Source organism: Cibotium barometz, chromosome 1, assembly GCF_041138505.1.
Source record: "Cibotium barometz isolate CiBa-2024 chromosome 1, ASM4113850v1, whole genome shotgun sequence".
Taxonomy (NCBI): domain Eukaryota; kingdom Viridiplantae; phylum Streptophyta; class Polypodiopsida; order Cyatheales; family Cibotiaceae; genus Cibotium; species Cibotium barometz.
The window spans coordinates 50,989,300-51,012,256 of NC_141046.1; the positions used below are offsets into that span (position 1 = coordinate 50,989,300).

At 38.7% G+C, this 22,957-nt stretch overlaps 1 pseudogene; it reads left to right on the forward strand.

Moving 5' to 3' along the window:
- Positions 1–1,215: 1,215 nt before the first annotated feature.
- Positions 1,216–22,925, forward strand: LOC147642150 (FACT complex subunit SPT16-like; annotated as a pseudogene).
- Positions 22,926–22,957: the final 32 nt, after the last annotated feature.

The window sequence follows — 22,957 nt, forward strand, 5'->3', positions numbered from 1 at the left end:
GACTGTAGCCATGGACTCTACCAAAAAAACAAGGACAAAATGGGTGAGATATATGGGGACATGTTTTTTTGAAATCACATCATTTAAACTTTTTTTAAAGACACTTAGACACTTAGACACTTAGAACACAAAAAATAATTGCAATACAACAATGTAATGGTTTTTATTACAAATTATAAACATAGTTTGCAAATTACAATAGGTGTCATGAGTGGGGGAAAGCTCGAAGATTCTTTGCGAAACCCCCAAAGAAGCTTGGTAGAAGATTAAGCAATCACGTAGGATAAGAGGAGAAAGCGTGGGAGCTCTAAAAGGACTTGTGCAAAGTCACAACTGATAATGAGGTCGATCCAATTGTTGTCAATCAATGCAGACAAGTGTGGGCAACCTTTAATAAAGTGCTATGCTTAATGAATCAAAGCCATACCACTACGGAGCAGAGGAATCAATTCCAAGCAGATTTACTTGAGTTTACAAAGTCCGTTGTGACATCCTGGGGAGAAATGAACATAACACATTACATGGTATGCCTCTTCTAAATTTATAATGTTTCTCTTGTACCATGTTTCCATGGGGCTAACTCCATCCAACTTTAACTGTAGCATATTCTTTATGCTCATGGTGCATATTTTATGAATAAGTATGGTTCCCTAGATATGTTTAGCACACAAGGCATGGAGAAGTCCCATTATCGTGCAAGAGGAGTTTATTTCAAGAACACGCGGATTGGAGGAGGACAAGTGTACTAACTATCTTGCTGAGATGTTCAATTGGCTCTTCAGGTATACCTTTGGTAGGGTACGAAATATGGAGTGTACAAATGCGTATGACCTTGCAAAAGGGAAGAGAGGACCACAAAATCCTATAGATGGAACTTCTCGTTAGGTCCATGGCATCATGCCATGTGGCGCAGTACTATGATAGTCATGGTAAAAAGTGGGTCAAAAACACACAATAATCCTTTTTTGATGCATGTAGGCCTCTCGGCATGTACACGGCCTAATCTAGGAAACCCTACCCTTTTTTGGGTACCCCATGTTTTTTTTGGGTACCCTGTCCTTTTTCTAAAAACTATATAAAGGCTCATTTTGGCTCATTTTTTTCCAAGTCCTTTTTTTTGGCACCTACCTCTCCCCTCCCCCCTCAGCACACAAACCTCAAAACACACTATCTAGCACACTAGTGTTGTGTAGGAAAAACACTGTAAAGAAGACGATGCCCAACCAGAACACTCTCCAAGGTGCGCAGCAACAACCCACTGATCTCCCACACGAGGCTGAAGGTTCAGAGGGGCCACATGTAACTGGGAAGATATTGAAGATCACATTGAAGAGACCAAGGGTAGACCCTGAACCAGATCCAAATCCCCAAGATGAGGATGCTATGGAAGAGGATATAGAGGAAGAGCGCCCAAGGCGTGTTGTGAGCGATTTTGATAGAACAGATGACGATGAAGACTCAGAGGCCACCGATCCCGATAGGCCACCGTGGGATGGTGAGGATATTCCCAGACATCCTACCCCACAGGAGAGGCAAGGCCATGCACGTGGGCATGGGATTTTAATAAAATAAACAATGTGACTCAAGGGCTTATAATTGGAAGTTAAGCCCTTTCGTTCACCCTCGGAGCGAGGATAGATATCTGAAAACGAATAAACATGTTGCACAATATCAACTGTGCCTTCTACCTTCTTCTTTTTGAACCCAAGGAGCCTTCCTTTCCAATGCTAGTCAAGAACACCCCTCCTGAGGTGGAGAGAATGACTGTGTGTGTAGTTTTGGGGAATGAGAAAGAGAAAAGCTAATTTGGTGTGCAGGCATGGAGGGCTTGGGAGGGGATTTCGGAGAGTTGTTTAAAGAGTAGAGTATTACAAATCTAGTTTGCTACAACCATGGAGAGATTGGGAGAAGGATTCTAGAGAGTGCATTGGAGAGGAGGAGATGTGGAGGAGTATTGCTTGGGAGAGGCAAAGGAAAGTAGTTTGGGAGAGGAGGAAGAGAAGAGTGTAGCCATGGAAAGCTTGCGTGAGAAGAAGGGGATGGAAATCTTGAGAGAGGTAGAGAAGGATTGGAAGCAACAATGCTAGTTTGCTGCAGCAATGGAAAGATTGGGAGAGGGGGAGGAGGGGATGGAAAGCTTGAGGGAGGTAGAGAAATTGAAAGCAACAATGCTAGTTTGCTGTAGCCATGGAAAGCTTGGGAGAGGGGGAGGAGGGGATGGAAAGCTTGAGAGAGGTGGAGGAGAGGATGGAAAGCTTGAGAGAGGTCTAAGAGAAAGATGGAAAGCAACAATACTAGTTAGATGCAGCCATGGGAAAGCTTGGATTTTAAAGAGGGAAAATGGTTTTTTCATCGTAGTGTAGGTTGGGGGGAGGTTTGAGAGGGAAAAGAGAGGATTTGGGAAATTTTTGAAAATTTAAAATTCTAGGGTATTTTGACCCAGCTAGATTCACCAATCTAGCTGGGGAAAAGTAGGAGGAGCCTAAAAGTAAGGGACCCCCCTTTACCCTCTCTCACTAGGGACAATGTAGTAATGAGGGGGACAAACTAGCCTCTCCTCTACTTTTAGGAGGGGCCCAATTTGCATCACAACCCTCTTCCTATTGGTCCATTGCTAATTACTTTCTTAATCAAAAGGGCCCTTCATAGTCCAAAAAAAATCCTAATGATTTTGTTCAGATAAATAGGCTAGTCGACTACACTTTAACATGACTCATTAGAAGGTCCGAAGGTGGATAAGGGTCATGTGGAGATGTCCGAGTTATAATGCTACAGAAAAAAGAATTTTGGCGGTCAGAACTTCTCAAATCTTTAGAATAGAGAATCCATGAGGATCTTCACTTTTGTTGATGTAGTCTCTTCCAACTATTTTTGTTCTCAATTGGGAGGTTTTTGTTTTGTTTTTGTTCTCAATTGGGAGGTTTTTGTTTTGATGTCAGATTGTACTATATAAATGAACAATAGACTGATACGTTTAATACATCCAAAATTTAAACATATTATAAACATGAATACAATGAATGCCTAGTATCAATCCAGCAACCTTGATTGATAGAATGAAAACATGGGTTTAACTATTTCACTATAACTCTCTCTTAAAGAATTTAAAAAAAAAAAGTTCAAGTCTTAAGTGAGTTAATGTCAAATGACATTACCAGGGAGAGGTCTTATGTGATTGCTTAAGGCCATAAAGAAGGTCTCTAAAGTAGGTAGGACTTTGGGTTTATACAACCTTTCAAAGAAGGAGTTATGATCATGCACTTGTGTTAGTGGAGTTTCATGCAAACTCACATGTACAAAAAGAACGAGTTATGATCATGCACTTGTGTTAGTGGAGTTTCATGCAAACTCACATGTACAAAAAGAGGGCATGATAATAATTTCTAACATAGCTTCTATTTTCTCTAATATAAACTAGGACAAAAGAAATAAACTTGTACATGTTATAAACTTTGGAACATCACTAGTTCTACCTTGAATAGTTCTCACCTTGGTTCTCACAAGGATTTCCCTCCATAATTTAACTTACTAAAAACTAGATTGATGTCAAATTAAGTATTGTTCTTTTTAGAAATGGACAAAATCTATGGGATAATTCCTTCAAATCTTATGAAAGTAACTTCATAAGTTATATATAGGGCATGTGCCCCTCAAACTTGAAGAAGACAACCTTATGGTCATAAATTTCCAATTAACATACAAGTGTAAAGGAAATCCTCTAAGAGGTTTGCTCTTAGTGTCACATGATGGAAAATTATCCCAATTGTTCCACCATCTTTTGGTTTTAGTAAATCTTAGCTTTTAATTACCTAAGTGAAATAGAAATATATATCTACATCCCTCGCATAAGAATTATGCTTGAGGTTTTCGGCCACTTAAATTTTGACTTCACAAGCTTTAAATTTGAGCATGATTAAAAGCTTTTAGAGCGGTTTAAGTAACAAAGCTTTTAAATAATATAAATCTTGAAGCTAGGCTTAATAGCTTGGAATAGATATATTATTAGCTCTTAGCTATTATAGCTTGAAGTTTTAGCTATTTTAGATTGCTTTGGACAAGAGAAAAACATGCATGGCAACACCAAGAGGAAATTAAAAAAAATAAAGAAGAGGAAAAGCTTGGAGGCGGCTCATGCAACGGTAATATAAATGTCTCTATTATAAAAAATTGAAACTTAGAAATTTTAAGGCTTTTTAAAGCCTTGACTAAAGCTTAATCTAAAGCTTTTAAACAAATCATCTCCACAATCCATCCCACAAGTGCATAGGAGAGAGCATGAAGCTCTTCTCTCTCTTTTTTAAAAATAAATAAAATAAAGCTAAGATTTAACTAAAGCTTAATATATTAAAGCTTCTCCATGGCTGCAGCAAAACAATGCAGAACGCTAGAGGGGAAGATTTAAAAAATAATAAAAAAGTCACTAGCTTCATGAATTCACAGCTGCCAGAAAAAATTCATAGCCTTAATTTTGTCTCTTAATTATGCTTAAATACAAAAAATTATTTACTCTACAAAGCTAATTAAGGATTTCCCTTTTTTTTCTTGAGAACCCACCATGTCCATCCATTAAAGAAATCTACTGCTTTTAGGGGTTTAGAAATTTACAAAGGAGCTAAAATCTCCTTCAATTGCGGATTCCATCTATATGGTTGGATGTTAGAGAGGAAGAAGAAATCAAAAGGTGGTTTTGTGAAGAGAAGGGTGGTTTTCCACCTTTCTTTACCCTTTGGGTAAAAGCTTTATTTCTTCTTATCCAAGGGTTCCTCCACCTTGTCCTATGTCTTGGAAGTTGATATATACCCTTATGCAAAATCTTGGAAGTTGATATATACCCTTATGCAAAATCTTGCAGCCTTTGTCCTGTCCCATGAAAATTGTTTACAAACTTTCCAAATTCAATTTAAGTTTACAAGAGTTTAACCATACCTGTGAATTTTTGAATTAATTCAAATTTTTTAAAATTTAAAACCTTGAAGAGGTGTCCTTTGTACTTGCCAAAGCTCTGATACCACACTGAAACAGGAATCTTTTTCCAAGTACAATCTTAAACCAAATTCTTACAATAATAAATAAATTGAATAGAGAGAAATTAAATCAAACATAAGAAGATGAACATAAAACACTTAAAAAATATGCTTCACAACACAAGAGACAAGTATTGGGTGCAATCTCCCTCCTGATGTGTGTGGCTCCTTCTCCCACACACGATATTTATGTCATTCATATTTTTAGCTCTTGGAGCCAATAATAGCGTCTTTTCCACTTTTGGACTTTTGATTTACATATAAATAACCTTGTCAAGGTTTCTAAGGTTTATACGTGCTCTCCGCCGAATGTGCTAGAGTGAATGTGATACAAGAGAGTGTCTCCGCCGAATGTGCTAGAGTGAATGTGATACAAGAGAGTGTCTCGTGCCAGAATGTGCTACAATGAATGTCCTACAAGAGAGAGTCTGTCCTGATGCCGAGAGAGTGCTCCCCTTATCTTCTCCTTGGGTGTCCTCCTCCTCGAAGTCCCCACCCTCATCATGTAGTGTAGAGGGAAGATCTTCTTTCAAGAAAAGGGAGATGGTGCTCAAGAGGATCTCGCCCTGCTTTGGGAAAGGGAGAGGGGTGTTTTCTCTATGAGTGGCATCAGAGTTGGCCATGCACATCAAAGATGTCAGAGGGCACCAGTGGTAATGGCAGCCGGAGATGTTAAAGGGCACGGCCGATGAGGCGATCAGAGCCATATCGGAGGGTACCAGCAGTCGGAGGGCATCAGTGGTGAGGTCAGAGATGTCAAAGGGCACCGTTGGTCGGAGAGCATCGGTGATGATGACGGTCACAAACGTCTTGAAGGGCAGCGGCGGTCAGAAGAGGCATCGGCAGTGGGGCGGTTCGAGATGTCAAAGGGCATTGGTGGGGTTGGAGCAGTCAGAGATGTCAAAGGTGATGGTGGGAAGCTCGTGGTGGAGTGTGGAGGACCTGGCTTCCCATCCACAATCGCACTTGTCACATCTTTGTAAAAATTCTCCTTCCAAGTGCTTACTTGATTGATACAAAAATATCTATGAATGTAGACTCTTACATTTGTAGATTGATGTATCAATATCTCGTTCTCTACCTTTTGGCATAGATTATATTTACATTCATCTGGATGCTATTTGCAATACCTCTTTGTAGATAACATTGGCTATGTAGACTTTTTGCACTTTTAATGCTACTTCTATGGTCCACAATAACTTTTACACACTTTCACTACATCTCAGGATCTAACACATGACATAGTACCATATAATTGTCCATGTGTGAATACTTGTATGGCCAAATAAAGTCCCAACACAATCAATGTTTGTCCTTAGGACTTATTTATTGACATACCAAAAGCTAGCCTCTTACATGATATTTTTTTCTCATGTTAAAAAAGGCAATTGAAACATAGATGGTATGAATGTTATCCTAGGAATAAAGACCATGTATTCAATATTTTTACCTATAATAATTTATGCTTTTATCACCTTCTTTGAGTGAAATTACTTGCATATCTGTCTGGTACAATTACAAAGTCCTTACATAGGGTCCAAATTATGAAGCAGCATGATAGGAGGTTTATCTTTAGAAGAATTTATGCTTTTATCACCTTCTTTGAGTGAAATTACTTGCACATCTGTCTGGTACAATTACAAAGTCCTTACACAGGGTCCAAATTATGAAGCAGCATGATAGGAGGTTTATCTTTAGAAGCAAGCAGTGTGAGGAGGGTAACCACCACCTAAGTTCAACCTATTCAAATACTTAATGGCATACAATATGCTTTAATGTGTAGAAGAAACAACCAAACCTGCACTGAGGTATTCTCTTTCAAGACCAAGTAATGCACAATTCAACCTATTCAAGTACTTAATGGCATACAATATGCTTTAATGTGTAGAAGAAACAACCAAACCTGCACTGAGGTATTCTCTTTCAAGACCAAGTAATGCACACAAGGCTAGTTTATTGATCTCATTGACCTCTTGATTTCAAGGTGCAAGAATAACACTGTCTTTGAAGAAGCATACGTAATCCTCCACTCTTTAAAGATCTTTGTACACCCATTCTACCAAATTCAGCAGAGAGTTCCCATGGTGCATGTAGGCATGACAAAAATTTCCCTTGTAAATGGTTATTCTTAATGTAAAACATAGCAGTAACGATCCTATGCATGAGGTTTTGAATGTGTCTACTCCTTCAACTCCTCACACATTTAAGGGTGTCAATAATGGTTGCTGCAGTGCACACCAAGTTACCTTGATTATTTGGATGGTTTATAGAGCTATCTCCAATTTGTAAAGTCCATTTGATAAATTCTTGTCTCGTTCTTGTCATATACCATTATAACCACTCTGAATGACCCACATTTTAAAACATTTACATATCCAAATATATGACCTGCACAACGTTACATAAACAATATCCTCGCGTGATCTCTTTGCCACCACAATAGGTAATATTTGCCTAAAGTCACCACCAAAGAGCAAACGTTTCCCTGCAAAACACTCTATCACTTTGCATTATGTCTTTTAATGTCCTGTGTCCAATGCTTCATATGCATACCGATGCATTACTTGAGCCTCATCCCAAATGATCAATCTCGCAAGCTTCATCACCTCGGCCAATGGGCTATTCACTTTAATACTACATGTGCTCTCTCTCTCTCTCTCTCTCTCTCTCTCTCTCTCTATCTTGGTTACAAAAAGATTAAAAAATTGCATCTCTCTCTCTCTCTATCTATCTTGGTTACAAAAAGATTAAAAAATTGCATCTCTCTCTCTCTCTCTCTCTCTCTCTCTCTCTCACACACACACACACACATGCTAATTAGAATTAGTAGATCTTCTCTCACACACACATACACACACATAAACAAACAAGCATGTCAGCTCTCTCTCTCTCTGGCTATTACACACACAATCTCTCTCTCTCTCTCTAGCTATTACACACACACACACACACTCACACACTTTCTCTCCCTCTCACTCTTTGTTTTCGTGTAGCTCTCTCTTGCTATACTACGCAAATGTAAGCACACATATTCTCTCTCTCTCTCTCTCTCATGTAACACACACAGTCTCTTACTTTTAGTGTGTGTGGTGCGAAACGTAGCAGGGACAGTGTGAGAGAGAAATAGAAAGAAGGAGAGACCATAAGTTTTTTTTTTTGTTTTGGTTTGTGTGTGATTGTATAGAGGCAAGGCACATGGTTGATAGTCAGTGAGTTGGTGGTTTGGGATATCATTCTCTTTTATAGCTTTGAGGGTAGCTTCATATGTAGACCTTTCTCTCTCTGTCTCTTATAGCTTTGAGGGTAGCTTCATATGTAGACCTTTCTCTCTCTATCTATTTGTGTGTTTTTGATTAATATATGTGCACCCACATCCAAAGAGTTTATTTTTAGTAAGAAATGCAGGAGAGAGAGAGAGAGAGAGAGAGAGAGAGAGAGAGAGAGAGAGAGAGAGAGAGAGAGAGAGAGAGATTATAACCTCCTCACACATTCTTTCTCTCTTGTTTTCATAGAAATAAAATGTTGAGGTTAATCATTTATTGGTATGGTACTTTGTGTGTGCCCAAATAGAGTTATTTATGGTGATATGTAAGGTTGGCTGAGAGAGAGAGAGAGAGAGAGAGAGAGAGAGAGAGAGAGAGAGAGAGAGTAGAATGCACATAAACATACTTTTATCTCTCTTTCTCCCTCATTGAATGTTTGATAATTGATAATTGGTATGGTATATGTGAATGTAGAATAGAATGCACATAAACATACTTTTATCTCTCTCCCTCATTAAATGTTTGATAATTGATAATTGGTATGATATATGTGAATGTAGAATAGAATGCACATAAACATACTTTTATCTCTCTCTCTCTCATTGAATGTTTGATAATTGATCATTGGTATGGTATATGTGAATGTAGAAATGCTTTTTTGCGTGTTCGATAATTGTGTGGCCACATTGCTTTGGTTTATTATAGAGAAATGCAAGAGAGAGAGAGAGAGAGAGAGAGAGAGAGAGAGAGAGAGAGAGAGAGCAATCTCTCTCTCTCTCTCTCTCTCTCTCTCTCTCTCTCTCTCTCTCTCTCTCTCTCTCTCTCTCTCTGTGACATTGAAATAAATTATGCAAGGTGAGAACTATCAATAAATGTTTTAGCACATGTTCTACTTCATTCTCAATGGAATATCATGTACCTAATTTGCACATGTAGCCTTGAGGTATTAGTGAAATATTTGATTTATTAGACCATTGTGTGACTATAGAGTGATGTTTTAGAGAGATAATATCGTGGGCTTAAGAGAATATACATAAGTTAAATTATTCGAGTACTTTTACTTAGACTATATTAGCCTTCAAAAATAGAAAAATGTGCTTAAAAAGTAAGAAACTTTGTTCATGGTTTCTAATACTACAATTTTAGAGAGATGGATATATGGCATGCTAAGAGAATATTTTGTTTCCTCTTTGAGACTAGGAAGGTATATACATGTAAATAGTGTTAGCATATAGTTGGGATATTAAGGTTATGTTATATATTGACTAATATTTTAAGAGATTTTTTTGAGAGCCTTAAGATGTTAATTTTGGATTTCAGTAATGGAGATCCAGAATGAAAACAATGGCTCAGATGTCGTATAGTAGCTGCGTATGGAGCTTCTAATTCTGATGTAGCTTTATCTACCCCACCTAAGCTAATTAATGTTCGAGTTCTGAAACACCTTTCTCGAGCAAGGTCTCCATCAGAAAAATCAAGCTCTAAACATCTATAGACTATTACAGACATATACGAGCGCACTGAAAAAAATTCGGTTACTTATTGCAAAAAGGAGTACTTAAATGCCCTTTGGGATGAAATCTATGGAAGTGGCACCCAAAGAGGAGATATGCTAAGAGATGAGTTAACACATCATCTTTATCACGTTCTTAATATTAGTGGTCCCATGGAGGCCACATGATTTCCACAATGGAAAATTTACACGTTGACATTAGGGAACATCTAGGTGGATGTACTAGGGAATGTAAAGAACAAGCAGATTCTTTAAAAGAGCAAGTACATATTTTAGTCTTGGAGGTATTGATTCTAAAGATATCTATTAATAACTTAGCGCCATTATGAAAAAGATGAGCTGTATGTTGGAAACCAAGGTAGTTGCCTAGAGATTTCATGAGAGTCGCTTCAAAATTGATGTATCTGTTTAAGGAAAAAATCTTATTATAAATTTCCAACTTGCCTTCTTTGTTGTGATATTTATGAATTTTCTATTTTCTCATTCTCTTTATATTTTCTTTCTCTTTCTCTCTCTCAATGTATTTTATAGTTCTATGTTTTATTCTCTCTCTCTCTCTCTTTGGAGTAATGTATTTACTAGCAAAGAAAGGTGAGAGACGGAGAGAGGTCATTAGTTATTAGTTTCATACATAGAAGTTAGAGATATAAATTTGTTATATCACTAAATTTCTTTTTTAGCATGGCATACTTTTCTATTAGAAATTTATCTAATAAGTACATCATGTGAGCTATTTTGGAGATTCTATCTCTAAGAGCAGGGTCACATGTTGAGATATAGTCCTCTAGGATCAGGGATTTCACTGACGTAAACAAGAACATGTGAACATGTTATTAACATATGTTAATAACATATGTTAATAACACAAAAAATCTTGTGATCACATGTTATATTCACAAAGCTTTCACAAGGGCCTTAAAAAATTAACTTTGTCGGGCATAAAAAATCTTCTTAGGGGGCCACTGACCTGCTATTATGTGAAGAATCTGTGAATAGCTTATTCCCATGTGTAGCCAAGCTTTTAAGGGGTTTCCAAATGTTATTTTGTGAACAGTAACATGAGAACATGTGAATAACTTGTTCACATGTGTTATTATCACAAAAAATCTTGTGATCACGTGAATATTAAATCCCTATCTAGGATCATTTGCGGACGATAACGTGGGTATAAAATAGGAGTTTTGGATGCTTATATCAACGATGGGTTTGAAATATCTTCTCAATTATTGCATAAACTTTGTTTTCAAAACAAAATTTTCAAGACAATTTAAATGTGTCAAGATAATATTTTGTCATGAGTTCTAAGTTAATATTGTTTCTAAAAGAAAAAAAAAATAGTACTTGATTTTTTATTTTTTAAAGGAAGTTGAAGATGGTTAGGAGCTGCATATATCTAAGTTTGAACCAAGTTCGTCGCCTTTGAATTTTGGATGCAATGCACCTATCTCGATGTAATTGTTTGCAAACAAGTACTAGCATTCAAAAGTAGATTTATGCTAATTTAAAGGAGCACTTTAATGTAAATCAAGTTGAAACAATTGGAAGAGATGAAGGTAGGAGGAGCATTTGGATGAACTAGAAATAGAAACGTACAAACCCCATCACTCCATGCCATGCATGTGAGCGGCATATGCTATTTACATTGTCCCGTATTTATTGGTAGTGTAGAATACATTTTCAGTGTTATATACGTGTTTTCTCCTAGAGATCATCTACAAAGGGAGAACATAAAATTATTACCATTTCGTTGGGCTTAACAATCTAAATAACTAAAATAAATTATTAAAACAAATTGTGAACAATATATTACACTTAGTTTTCTTTATAGTCGAGTTAACAGATAACCCTGTAAGTTTTCACAAATGATATCATGATCAGTAAGGTTCTATAACAAACAAACACAACAAACAATATAAAAGCACAAAGAAATTATGATTAGCAAACATAGCTTAAAGAACTTTACCAGACTATTAAGATGGAAGAAAAAAGAGTGTAAATGAAAGAAAGGTGCATCTAGATTAGCCTAGGAATGTCCTAATTATCATGGATTAGGGAAAGCAATAGAGATTAGCACTAAGAATCATGGAAAGTAAAGTGTAATGAGTATCACAAGATGTCCAGAAAGGTCCAAATCTCCTAGAGCACATGCCTTTTATAGTCACAAGGCCTATGTACCTAATCCCACATGTAAATGACCCTAAGCCCATGTGCCTAGGCCCATCTCATGTGTATGTGCATCCTAAGAACACTTTGTTACAAACCATCCCCTCCTAACATGATTTCGTCCTCGGAATCGAAGGGTGGTCATGCCAAAAGAAAAAATAAAGACATATACAAGTGGCTATGTAGAAAAAATAAAGACATATACAAGTGGCTATGTAGAAAAGCCAAAAATCACATCCATGACTGAATGTCAATGTAGCGGAAGACCCATACATGAATCAGATGACCCCCACAGTTAAATGGAAAGGATAAAGGGCTCCCGATGATGAGGGTATCTATGCAACCACCTGGGTTGAAAGGAAATCCGAGGCATGAAAAATCCAAGGCAATGGTTCCATGATAATATGGTGCAAGTGGAAAGGATAAGGAGCCACTGTCGATGACAAAGCTAGTCCCTCCAGGATCAAATGGAAAAGATACTAGTGTCACGCCAAGGATGAGGTAATCCACACAAGTGTAACCACATAGATGTAATGTAAATCCAAACCATGTAGGCTCGAAAAAGCAATGACTCTCGAATTGCTTGGATCGAATGGAAAATGTAGAGAGGCAATGTTAGTGTCATGGCCGGCTAATCCTCCTGGATCAAATGGATAGACACCCATGTCGATGTGTAGGACGAAGCTATACCTCCACTCGGGTCAAATGGATAGCCAAAGTGTAGACCATCTAACCATGGAACAAATGTGTGACCACTTGGATCGAGAAGGAAGTATCCAAGATCCTTGTCCAAAGTGAAATGACCACCAGATATATCATCAAATTCATGGTCCAAATAACTGCTTAAGTGAGAATCCAGATGTGATGCATGTAAATCCACATAATGTACCATATAATCATATACCATGCATCTCAAATGATATATATTACATCCAAAAGTAAATGCCCTTGCTCATGTCGAAAACAGGATCATGTCGACATCCGTAGAAGCCAAAAGAACACATCTCAATGTTGGCATCATATGAGGGTAAGAGTGAATCAATGTTGTCATCCCATGTAGCCTCACTCAAAATGTCAAAAACATGATCCACTATATCAATGGGTATATGGGCATGAGCCAAACCATGCACTTCCCCCTCATGTGCAAAACCCTCTATGTGTGTATGATGATCTAGGATATCAATATACTTATCAGCATCATCATAATTATCACTCAAAAAATGAAGAGGTATCCTCACATGAAAGATAAATGGTATCATCCTCTAAATCATCATCTACGACATCTCAAAGATCTTCAAGGTCATCCTCATCATAAACATGGTCTATCTCCATCAATGATGCACCTATGTGACCTATATCCCATGATAAATGTATCTCCAACAATATAGGATCTAAGGAGATGTATAGATTAACACTAGTTTGGTACCAAAACAGGACACTTGAGTGTCCTTTTTTGGGGGTTGCGAAAAAAAATCAAACTCCTAATGTAGGCTTTAAAAACCAAAACGCTTCATTGGGCATGTAGAACATAACCCTACGCTTATGTAAAAAATGCTAAACATATAAAATGCCTTTTTATTTGGAAGTACATAAGCAACAAAGTAGCATATTTCTTGAAAATGAACATTTTTCAGGATTTTTTAGGATTTTTCCAAATATGCAAGCATCATTCTCTCAAAAAAAAAATCCAATGATATGAATAGCATTTTTCCCAAGATATTTTGATAGCATACATCAGTCCAAGGAGGTAGAAGTTCACGAAAAAAATCATTTTCCTTTCCTAGAATTTTTTCCAAAAAAGTTATATAAAATCAGCAAAAGTAACGCGTATTATCAAAACTCAATCACGCCACTAAAAAAAATTGTAGCCCTATCAATGAGAATGTTGATTATTGGTTTTCATGCTTGAGATGAGATAAATAAGCCATAATTTGATGTGTATGACACTAACTTAGCCTCCACTTAAGTAGGTTCTTATCGCCTAGTTCTAAAAAAACTGTAAAAAACAAAAATACAAAATTTGATCATCTTTTTTCAAAAACTAATCATAACTATGCTTGCACAAGTAGTCTACACCTATAGTTACAACAAATAATGCACTTACACAGCTTTCCCCTTTGATGAAAAAAAATCAAAATTAGGCTCATAATTAGACATTTTACGTATTAAAAACAGGTTGCGCAAAAGGCCATGTATGAGAAGAGGCCCAAAAAGTGGCTCTAAAGTTTTGGAAAATTCAAAACAAAGTAGTATTTACCCTATATAACATGGGTGCACCTCAAGTTTTACATTATTAGCTTGCATATGGAAGAAGAAAAATTCATGCTCCACCTGTATAAAAAACATCATTTCAATATTAGCGAGTCAAAAATTTATCCGATAATTATCGTTTGATGATTCCAAGATTTAGTTTACATCATGGGCTTTCCATCAAGCCAAGTTTCATGATCAAACTATGTCCCTTCTAAAAGTTATGTACAAATTACTACTATTTTGAAAACAGCAAAAATCATGCGTTTTATCAGCATGTGTCTAAGAAAATTAAAATATTGCCTTGCAAAAGCTAAGCAAAGTGCAATTTAAAAAATCTCAATTTTTTTTTGGGTCTTGAGGAACATCTGTGGATGTTAAGCATTTCAAAACTCTTAAAAGATTGCCCACAAAAATTCAAGAAAAATGCTAACTTTCAGGACACTTTAGTGTCCTCAGGACACTTTAGTGTTCAATTACAGAACTAGTGTTAAATGCAAAGCTCTCTAGATCCACATGCATAAGCCTCTGTCTCCTACAAAGCCCCACCTCAACAAAATCATTACTATGCTCATGTGCAATGCCCGACTACCCATGTATATGCACTAAACCCAAGTGAATGCTACCAGGTATCCTAAAAGAGCTATGAGAACTAGGAGTAGATATAGAATCATAGATATCACCTTGAATAGAGGATCTAAAAGGGTATCTTGACTCATCTAGCACTAGAAAATCAGGTCTATGCTCCTCATGCACTAGCATATGCCCATCAACATGTGAAGTATCATCATCCTGAATCTCACACACTGCAATGGATGCATCACCAGTCAAGAGCTAATCCCCATGATAGTCTAATGCATCACTATGATCCACCAATACATCACTATCTCCTAATGCATCACTATAATCCATTGGAAGGTAGGTAGACATAGGCATATCAACAATCACAATGCTCGGAATGCTTGCTCCTTCCCATCAAGATCATGCCCACATGATTTGACTCACACAAATCACTCTCACTATCACTATCACATACATCATCATCATGTGCATATGTGTCAGTGGCAACATGTGCAGGCGTATCACTATCATCATGTGTGTGCGATACATAAATATAATCATGTGTATTTATGCATGATACATCATCATAGGTATGTGGGTGCGACACATCAATGTCATCACATGTGTGTATGATCATCACCACGTGTACATGTGTCAACATCAATATCATCATCAACATGATGATGATGATCATCACTATCCACATCATCATCCACACTGAATGCATGTCATCATGGTACCCAGACTTAGGTAGTCCCCTCATACATCATCCCATTAAAGCAATTCTGAACCATCCATGGTAAAGAAAACCACATAGATCCTCAACAAAATCACCATGTGGAGAATGTCTGGACCATTTGGCATGGACATCCTCCTCATAAAATAAGTTTCTAAACTGGCTAGGCAAAAAGATCTAAAGCGGGTATTCCACTTGAGACGGTTAGTCTCGCAGTGATTCCTCCAAGCGACTCTGGCCGTTTCCACAATCTTTAACCTGGCGAGAGCCATCTTGCTTCTCTCATTGTAGCCAGTTATATCAAAGTATTCCTCCATTGCCTCAATCCACTTTTCCACTACTTCACCTAACTGCTTCCCTTTACCCTTGAGGGGACTAGGTTGGGATATGTGTAGGGCTTTTCGAACATCCGGATCTAACTCTTCATCATTGGTTAGAGGATCCGGTTGCCTTGCACGGGCCGTGCACCTCATGACTCTCACAAAATGAGATTTTTGTCAACTTAACTTTGACAACAGATTTATGATTATTTAATTTTTGTGATTTATTCCTAAATGTATGCATGAACTCGACAAATGATATGTATCTCCACACCTGAAATGGTAAATCATAATGACGGGCATGTAGAGATCTCGGGGGGGTCACTTAGTGTAAAGCCCCTATATCATGTGCGTTCAAGGCCTCTTTTATAAACCCCTATCACTACAAGACAATGCTGCCATACACGCATTTCATACACGCGATAAATTACGGGCGCGTGTATGGTCGCGCATGTATTTGAATAGAATCGAGCACGTGTATTTTGGCATTTAAATTCGCGTGTATATTGGCATCTATCAGCGCGTGTATAAGCGCGTGTATATACACGCAATAATACATGCATCAATACACGCATTAATACACGCATCAATACACGCTTGGTAAAAAAACTGAATTCCTTTACAAAATTAAAAACTATTTTCTTTAAACCATCTCATAGTACATTACAGTATATATCATTACACAATCCCACTACATGCATTTACAACAATGAAATATATTCAAAAATAAATCATGAGATGATAATTAAAAGACAACACATACAATAGAAATGTCATCAATTTAGAACGATACAGTGACGGATTGGTTAGGGTTCGATCTCATCTTCAATAAGATCCATCCTTGCCAAACGATCAACATCAATATCCATTTGATCAATTTGTAAGGCTACGATTAAATTTATTCCACTATCGATATTCTGTCCATTGATAATGGTATCGATGTCCTGATCATCCTCATCAACATCACCATCATCCTCAATGGTAGGGTCATTCTCATAATCATGAGAAATGGCATGCTCATCCTCATTATCATGATCATCTCTTATTTCTTGATCATCGATCACATCTTCATTGGCATGTTCGACATGATGCGAGGAATTATAGGAAAGTGTCGCAAGACTTTACGAGAGGTACATCAAAACTCTTCACATCTGTTCTATACCTTGCTTCACCACAAGTGGGACAATGTCGAGCCTCCTTATGCGTCCCACGAAAGAAAATGCAATCATTGACGCATGCATGTATGCGATCATAATCCAATCCTCCAAGAGATGTCACATAGCGCCTCGCTATGTCTCTTGAGGTGGGTAGTCTATTTCCCTTTGGAAGCATGTTTGATAATAGCCTGCATCCAATATCATCAATTAGTCCTAGATCCTAAACCTTAAACCACTAATTCAAATTTGCAAGTTAGAATGCTTACTTCAATAATGCGTCAAGACTTGCATTGCTCCATCCATAAACTGTTTGTATATTGAGTAGTTCAAGTGAAGCACATAAAATAGAGAATGTGCACCCTTCAAAAACCGGTGTCAATGAAGCCGTGTAAAGATGCTCTTGTTCCATATCATCGTCGTCCATACCTTTGGGATCATCCTTAAAAATATTCCGCACCATATCATCAAACACTTCCTCTTCCACAACTTCATGGGGTGCAGGGCTATTGTCATCCCTTTCCCACTCATCTCTGACAATAGATCCCGAAGCTCCAGCATCATCTCGTCAACGCTTTGCGTACTCTCGTTGTGCGTAGGGCACCATGTTAGGGTGTGGTACTGCATCTTGCTTCAATTAGAGTTTATATATTACAACTTCATTAATTTAATTTGGATACCATGAGTCATTGCAATTTACATCTACTTACCTCTAAACCTGTTTGATTCCATTCTCCATACATGGAGATGTGATTCAAGGTAATTCGACATGCTCGTACAATGCATCCTTGACATCGATTACACATACATTTGATCCTTGACATCGATTACACATACATTTGATCCGTTGTCCCAACCACACATCGCGATTACGATGACGCATTGTCTCATCTTCCCCAGAACTGCATGAGGAGGTTGATGACATCCTATGTACAAACCAGAAAACACAAAATCATAATATTTTTTTAATGAAAGTATAAAAATCGCGTGTATTAACGCGGCTATTTCCTAAAAATTGCGTGTATTAACGCGGCTATTTCCTAAAAATCGCGTGTATTAATGCGGGTACTTCCTGAAAATCGCGTGTATAAACGCGGCTAGATCTTTAAAATCGCGTGTATAAACGCGGCTAATTTATCATACATGCGAAAATACACGCGTTTCTACACGGGACGGCCTGTTTAAACTAAAAATAACCCGCCTTCCCCAAATAAACATTTTGAACTAACATATCTGCTCTCTTTCGTTTTTGCCTCTTTCAACAGACACTAAACCTAAGTGCAAGGAGTGAGCAGAGAAGGAGCACACACGGGTGAAGGAAACCGACCAAGAAAGAAGACTCACTTTTTCAGAGGTGAGTCAGTTTGTCCTTTGCCTTGTCTCCTTCCTCAGATTTATTTATGCTATTTTCTCTTTGCTTTTTGGGTTTGTCTCCGTCCTTTTGCTTGTCTGGTTATGATTTTGGGTGAACGATTCTGACAGGGGTGACAGTGGGCCTTTTATAAGGACACATTGTCGGAGGTCGGTCGCTTTCAAAAAAAAATTTTGCGCAGGTCGCGTGTAAAAACACGTGTATCTCTGCGTGTATCCTGTCTGCACAGACTGTTCACGCGGATATACACGCATTTCTGGACGGGTGTATACACGTGTTTTTGGACGGGTGTATATACACGTTTCTGGATGGGTGTTTCTGGATGGGTGTATACACGCGTTTCTGGACGGGTGTATACACGAGACTGTGTTTCCTGTTTCTATGGTTTGCAGGCTGATAGGTGACTTGGATGATGATATTTATGTGAGTCAAGAGACTGCCCTTGATGTACATGAGGATTATTTTTACAGATTCTTTATGGATATTCCAGGTTCTTCATCCGATTCATTTGCGTACAGCAATTGGCTGATAGAGATGCTAAATCATTTTGGGCGCCATCCTGGTCCAGTTGAGCTTACAGAGTACATGTATGCCGATCCCCCTCCTTCCATGCCTAGTGTCCATACCCCTACTGCGAGTATCCACCAGGGCACTCCACAGCCATCTATGCCTACGAGTCCGACGAGACGGCATGCAGCTTCTCCTCTTCCATGCCCACGGAGGAGACATACCTCATCCCAGACACACTCACGCACACCCTCCCAAGCACCGTCATGTCAGGGCGGCTCACAACCACCATCACGTACTCCCTCAGAGCCACCGTCACGTCAGGGCTCACAGCCACCGTCACGTAGACAATCCCTCAGTCATGACTCCACCCGCAGCAGTAGGAAGAGTGGGAGTGGAGGATGCGGCGGGGTGCTTTGGTGGGGGAGGTAGTAGGGCACGCGGTGAGAGAGGAGATAGAGGGAGAAGAGTTAGAGGAGACAGTTCGGAAGAGGAGGAGGTGAGAGAGGTGGAGGGAGTGATCTGCTATGATGTGACGGATAGGGGCGGGATAGTGATGGATGCGAGGGGGAAAGAGGTAATCGAGTAAATGCGTGGGGTAGTATCAAACTTGTATAGAAATTATTTTATTAAATTTAAAGATCAAAATAGTTGATTAGTTGGGGAGGTGATAGAGGCTGTACATAGTCGGTACCCCAATCCCCCACATGCTACATTCTTGGATGTATGGGGAAGGACGCGAATAAGGGAGATCTTAAGTAATAAAAGATCTCACCTTAAAAAACTCGCGTACGATGATGGGCTAAATGTAGCTGTGGGTGGCTATCCTGCCGAGAAACCTGCCCCACTGTGCACAAATGCGAGTGGAAGGAGGCAAAGAAATGAGTAGAGGGTGGCGTGAAGAGCAGGCAGCATGTGGAGGCACGACGGATCCAGATGGAGACCATTGGATCTTCGCATTTCGGATCTAGCGGCGTCGAGTCATGGGAGGCAGAATTCGTAAGTATCTTGCCACTTTATTTGATTGTTTACTTAATTCATTGATTCTATGATTGTTTTAATCTTACAAATTGTGTTGATTATGATGACAGGTTACGGGGAGGAAGCCCACAACCCACGATACAGCGACGGGTTACGGGGAGGAAGCCCACAACCCACGATACTGCGTATGCTCGCTGGCATAGCAAACGTGACACGTGGGCCATCTTCAGAGCCGAGGGACATATTACGGACGCACAGTTTGAGATGGCCATGAGACCATACGGTCGACAGGTACTTGAAAACTCTAAACGAATGATTTTGGTTTATTGAATTACATATATATATACTTATATACTATATATTACTTGAACAAGCACAAGCTGCTGATGATCCACCCGCCGCCACTGTAGAGGGTGGACGTGAGCACTACTCATCGGACATTCCGACCGATGTGAGCTCATCTGAGCATGGAGGGAGCACCAAGTCATCATCTAGGTCTGAGTAGTACTCAGACTTATAGTATCACATTCCATATTCAGGATGTGTTTGTATATATTTTTTTGTAAACTGAAGCCATGGGCTACTTCGACATCTGGACTCCCTTGTATATATGTGTGGAATTTTGATAGTAATATTGAATCATGAATCGATAGTATTGCATTCATGTCTGTCTTGAATCGTGTATTGACAATGTATGCATTCATGTCGTTCTTCTCTTAATCTTCCTCGTGGATATGTTCTTCGTGGATATGTTCTTCGTGGATGGTCCAATGCACAAAAAAAAAAGTCCAGAGAGTGTTATTGGGTGCTGGAATGCTGGAAGAGCATTCAGGTACCAAATAGCACTCTCTAGATTTTTTTTTTGCTCTCTGTTCGCGTGTATAAACGCGTCAGAACTGCAAAAAGTTGCGTGTATATACGCGGATAATCTGTAAAACACGCGTGTATAAACGCGTCAAATCTGAGAAATACGCGTGTATAAGCGCATCTAAAGTCACAAAACGCGTGTATAGACGCTTGTATCAGCGCATCTAAATGCAACTGAACTGACAGAACGCGTGTATACGCCCGTGTATCAGCGCGTCTATACAATCCTATACACGCGCTTTTACACGCATGTCTCTAGCCGTGATGATACACTCGCTGATACATGGGCCTGCTACTTTTTTTCACAAGTCATTTTTAGCGGCTAGGAGCGTGGGTATGAGCCTGATCCCTTGTAGTGTATGTAACCTTTTTTGAGTAGTTTTCTCCACCCTTCTGTAAAATTTTGTAAATTTTATAAATCCCTTACTGTCAATATATTTTTTTTGAAGAGATATTTCAAATATCCTTATATACTAGATACAATTATTTCTTTTGTAAAGATTTAGAGATGACATTGAGAAGGCAGTGATTGATCCTAGAAAAAGCCAAGGTAAAGTTGAAGCCTGATAATGTGGACATCTACTACCCCCTGTATTTCAAAGTGGTGGGGTATTTGCTCTAAGGCCAAGTGCTATCAACAATGAAGATCCACTATATTATGATACATTGGGTGTCATTATTTGTGCTATTGGTGCGAGATACAATAGTTATTATGCAAATGTTGCAAGAACGTACTTGATTGATGGAGACCCAGTTCAATCAAAAGCTTACAAGGCACTTCAAAAAGCCCACAAAGCTGCCATGAATGCTTTAAAATGTGGAAATCCTGCTTCACCTGCTTACAAAGCAGCATTATATGTTATGGAAAGGGAAGGGCAGGAGTTCTTGCCCCATATAACTAAAATCTCTGGCACAGGTATTGGCATTGAATTCAAGGAATCTAGCCTAAGCCTGAATTCCAAGAATGATAGGATTCTAAAGGCAGCTATGGTATTCAATGTTAGTTTAAAAATGTAAAATTTACAGACATAGAGCTCATATGACCCCAAGACAAAGAACTTTTTTTTGCTGTTGTGACAGATACTATAGTCATAAAAGAGAAAGGTCTTGAGAGTGCAACTTCGAATTGTTCAAAATCTTACATGATATTGTGTCTTCTTTCAAAGATGAGGAAGAGGAGGAGCAGGAGAAGCCAAAATCAAAGCTAAAGCTGCCATCGAGTAATGGAGCTAATGCCCAGTTTCTGAAAGCAAATTTGCACCCTGACAATCAAGAGATGAAAAAGGAAGAGGTGTGCAAGCAACATCAAGCGGAGCTTGCTCAACAAAAGAATGAAGAGACTGTTAGGAAGCTGCTGGCTTTTGGGGGTCTGGGCCAAGGAGACGAGCAGGGTGTGGTCAGGACCACTAGAGATTTAGTGGCCTATCAGAATCTAGATGATATTCCTTTCTCAAAAGAATTAATGATCCAGGTAGATCAGAAGAACAAGTCAATTTTGCTACCAGTTTATGGTTTAATGGATCCCTTTCACATAGCTACTATAAAGAGTGTTACCAGGCAGCCAATAGGATGGAGGCCAATCCTTCATTCGAATTATTTTTAATGTGCCCGGTGCTGGTTATTCTGCCCCACTGACTTGGCATCACAGAAGTTCCTCGGTGCAATTTAGTGGAAGGAAGTTTCCTTCCGATCCAATTATGTGAGACACACTAACCAAGTAGTCCAGCTGATTAAGACATTGCGTCGCCAAGTTGCTTTGAGGGAATCAGAGAAGGTAGAGAGGCCATGCTAGTGACACAAGAAAAACTATAACTTATGAGAGCAAAACCTATAAGACTATTAGATTTATGGATTAGGGCTGTCTTTGGAGGCAAGGGGCGCAAGTTGAGTGGTACATTAGAGGCACACACCAATTGTTTTAGGTATTCAACCATGAAAGCTGACGAGAAAGTTGATATTACGTACAGAAACATCAAGCATGCTTTTTTTCACCCTGCAGAGACGAAAATGATTACCCTGCTGCACTTTCACTTGAATAATTTTATCATGATTGGGAACAAGAAGACCAAGCATGTGCAGTTTTTTGTGGAGGTGATGGATGTGGTGCAGACCTTAGGTGGTGGAAGATGTAGCACTTATGACCTTGATGAGATCGAAGAAAAGCAGCAGGAGAAAGGGATAGAAAAAAAAATACAAAGTTCAAAATTTTTGTGAGAGAGTTTCAAAGTTGTTACCTCAAAGCCGTT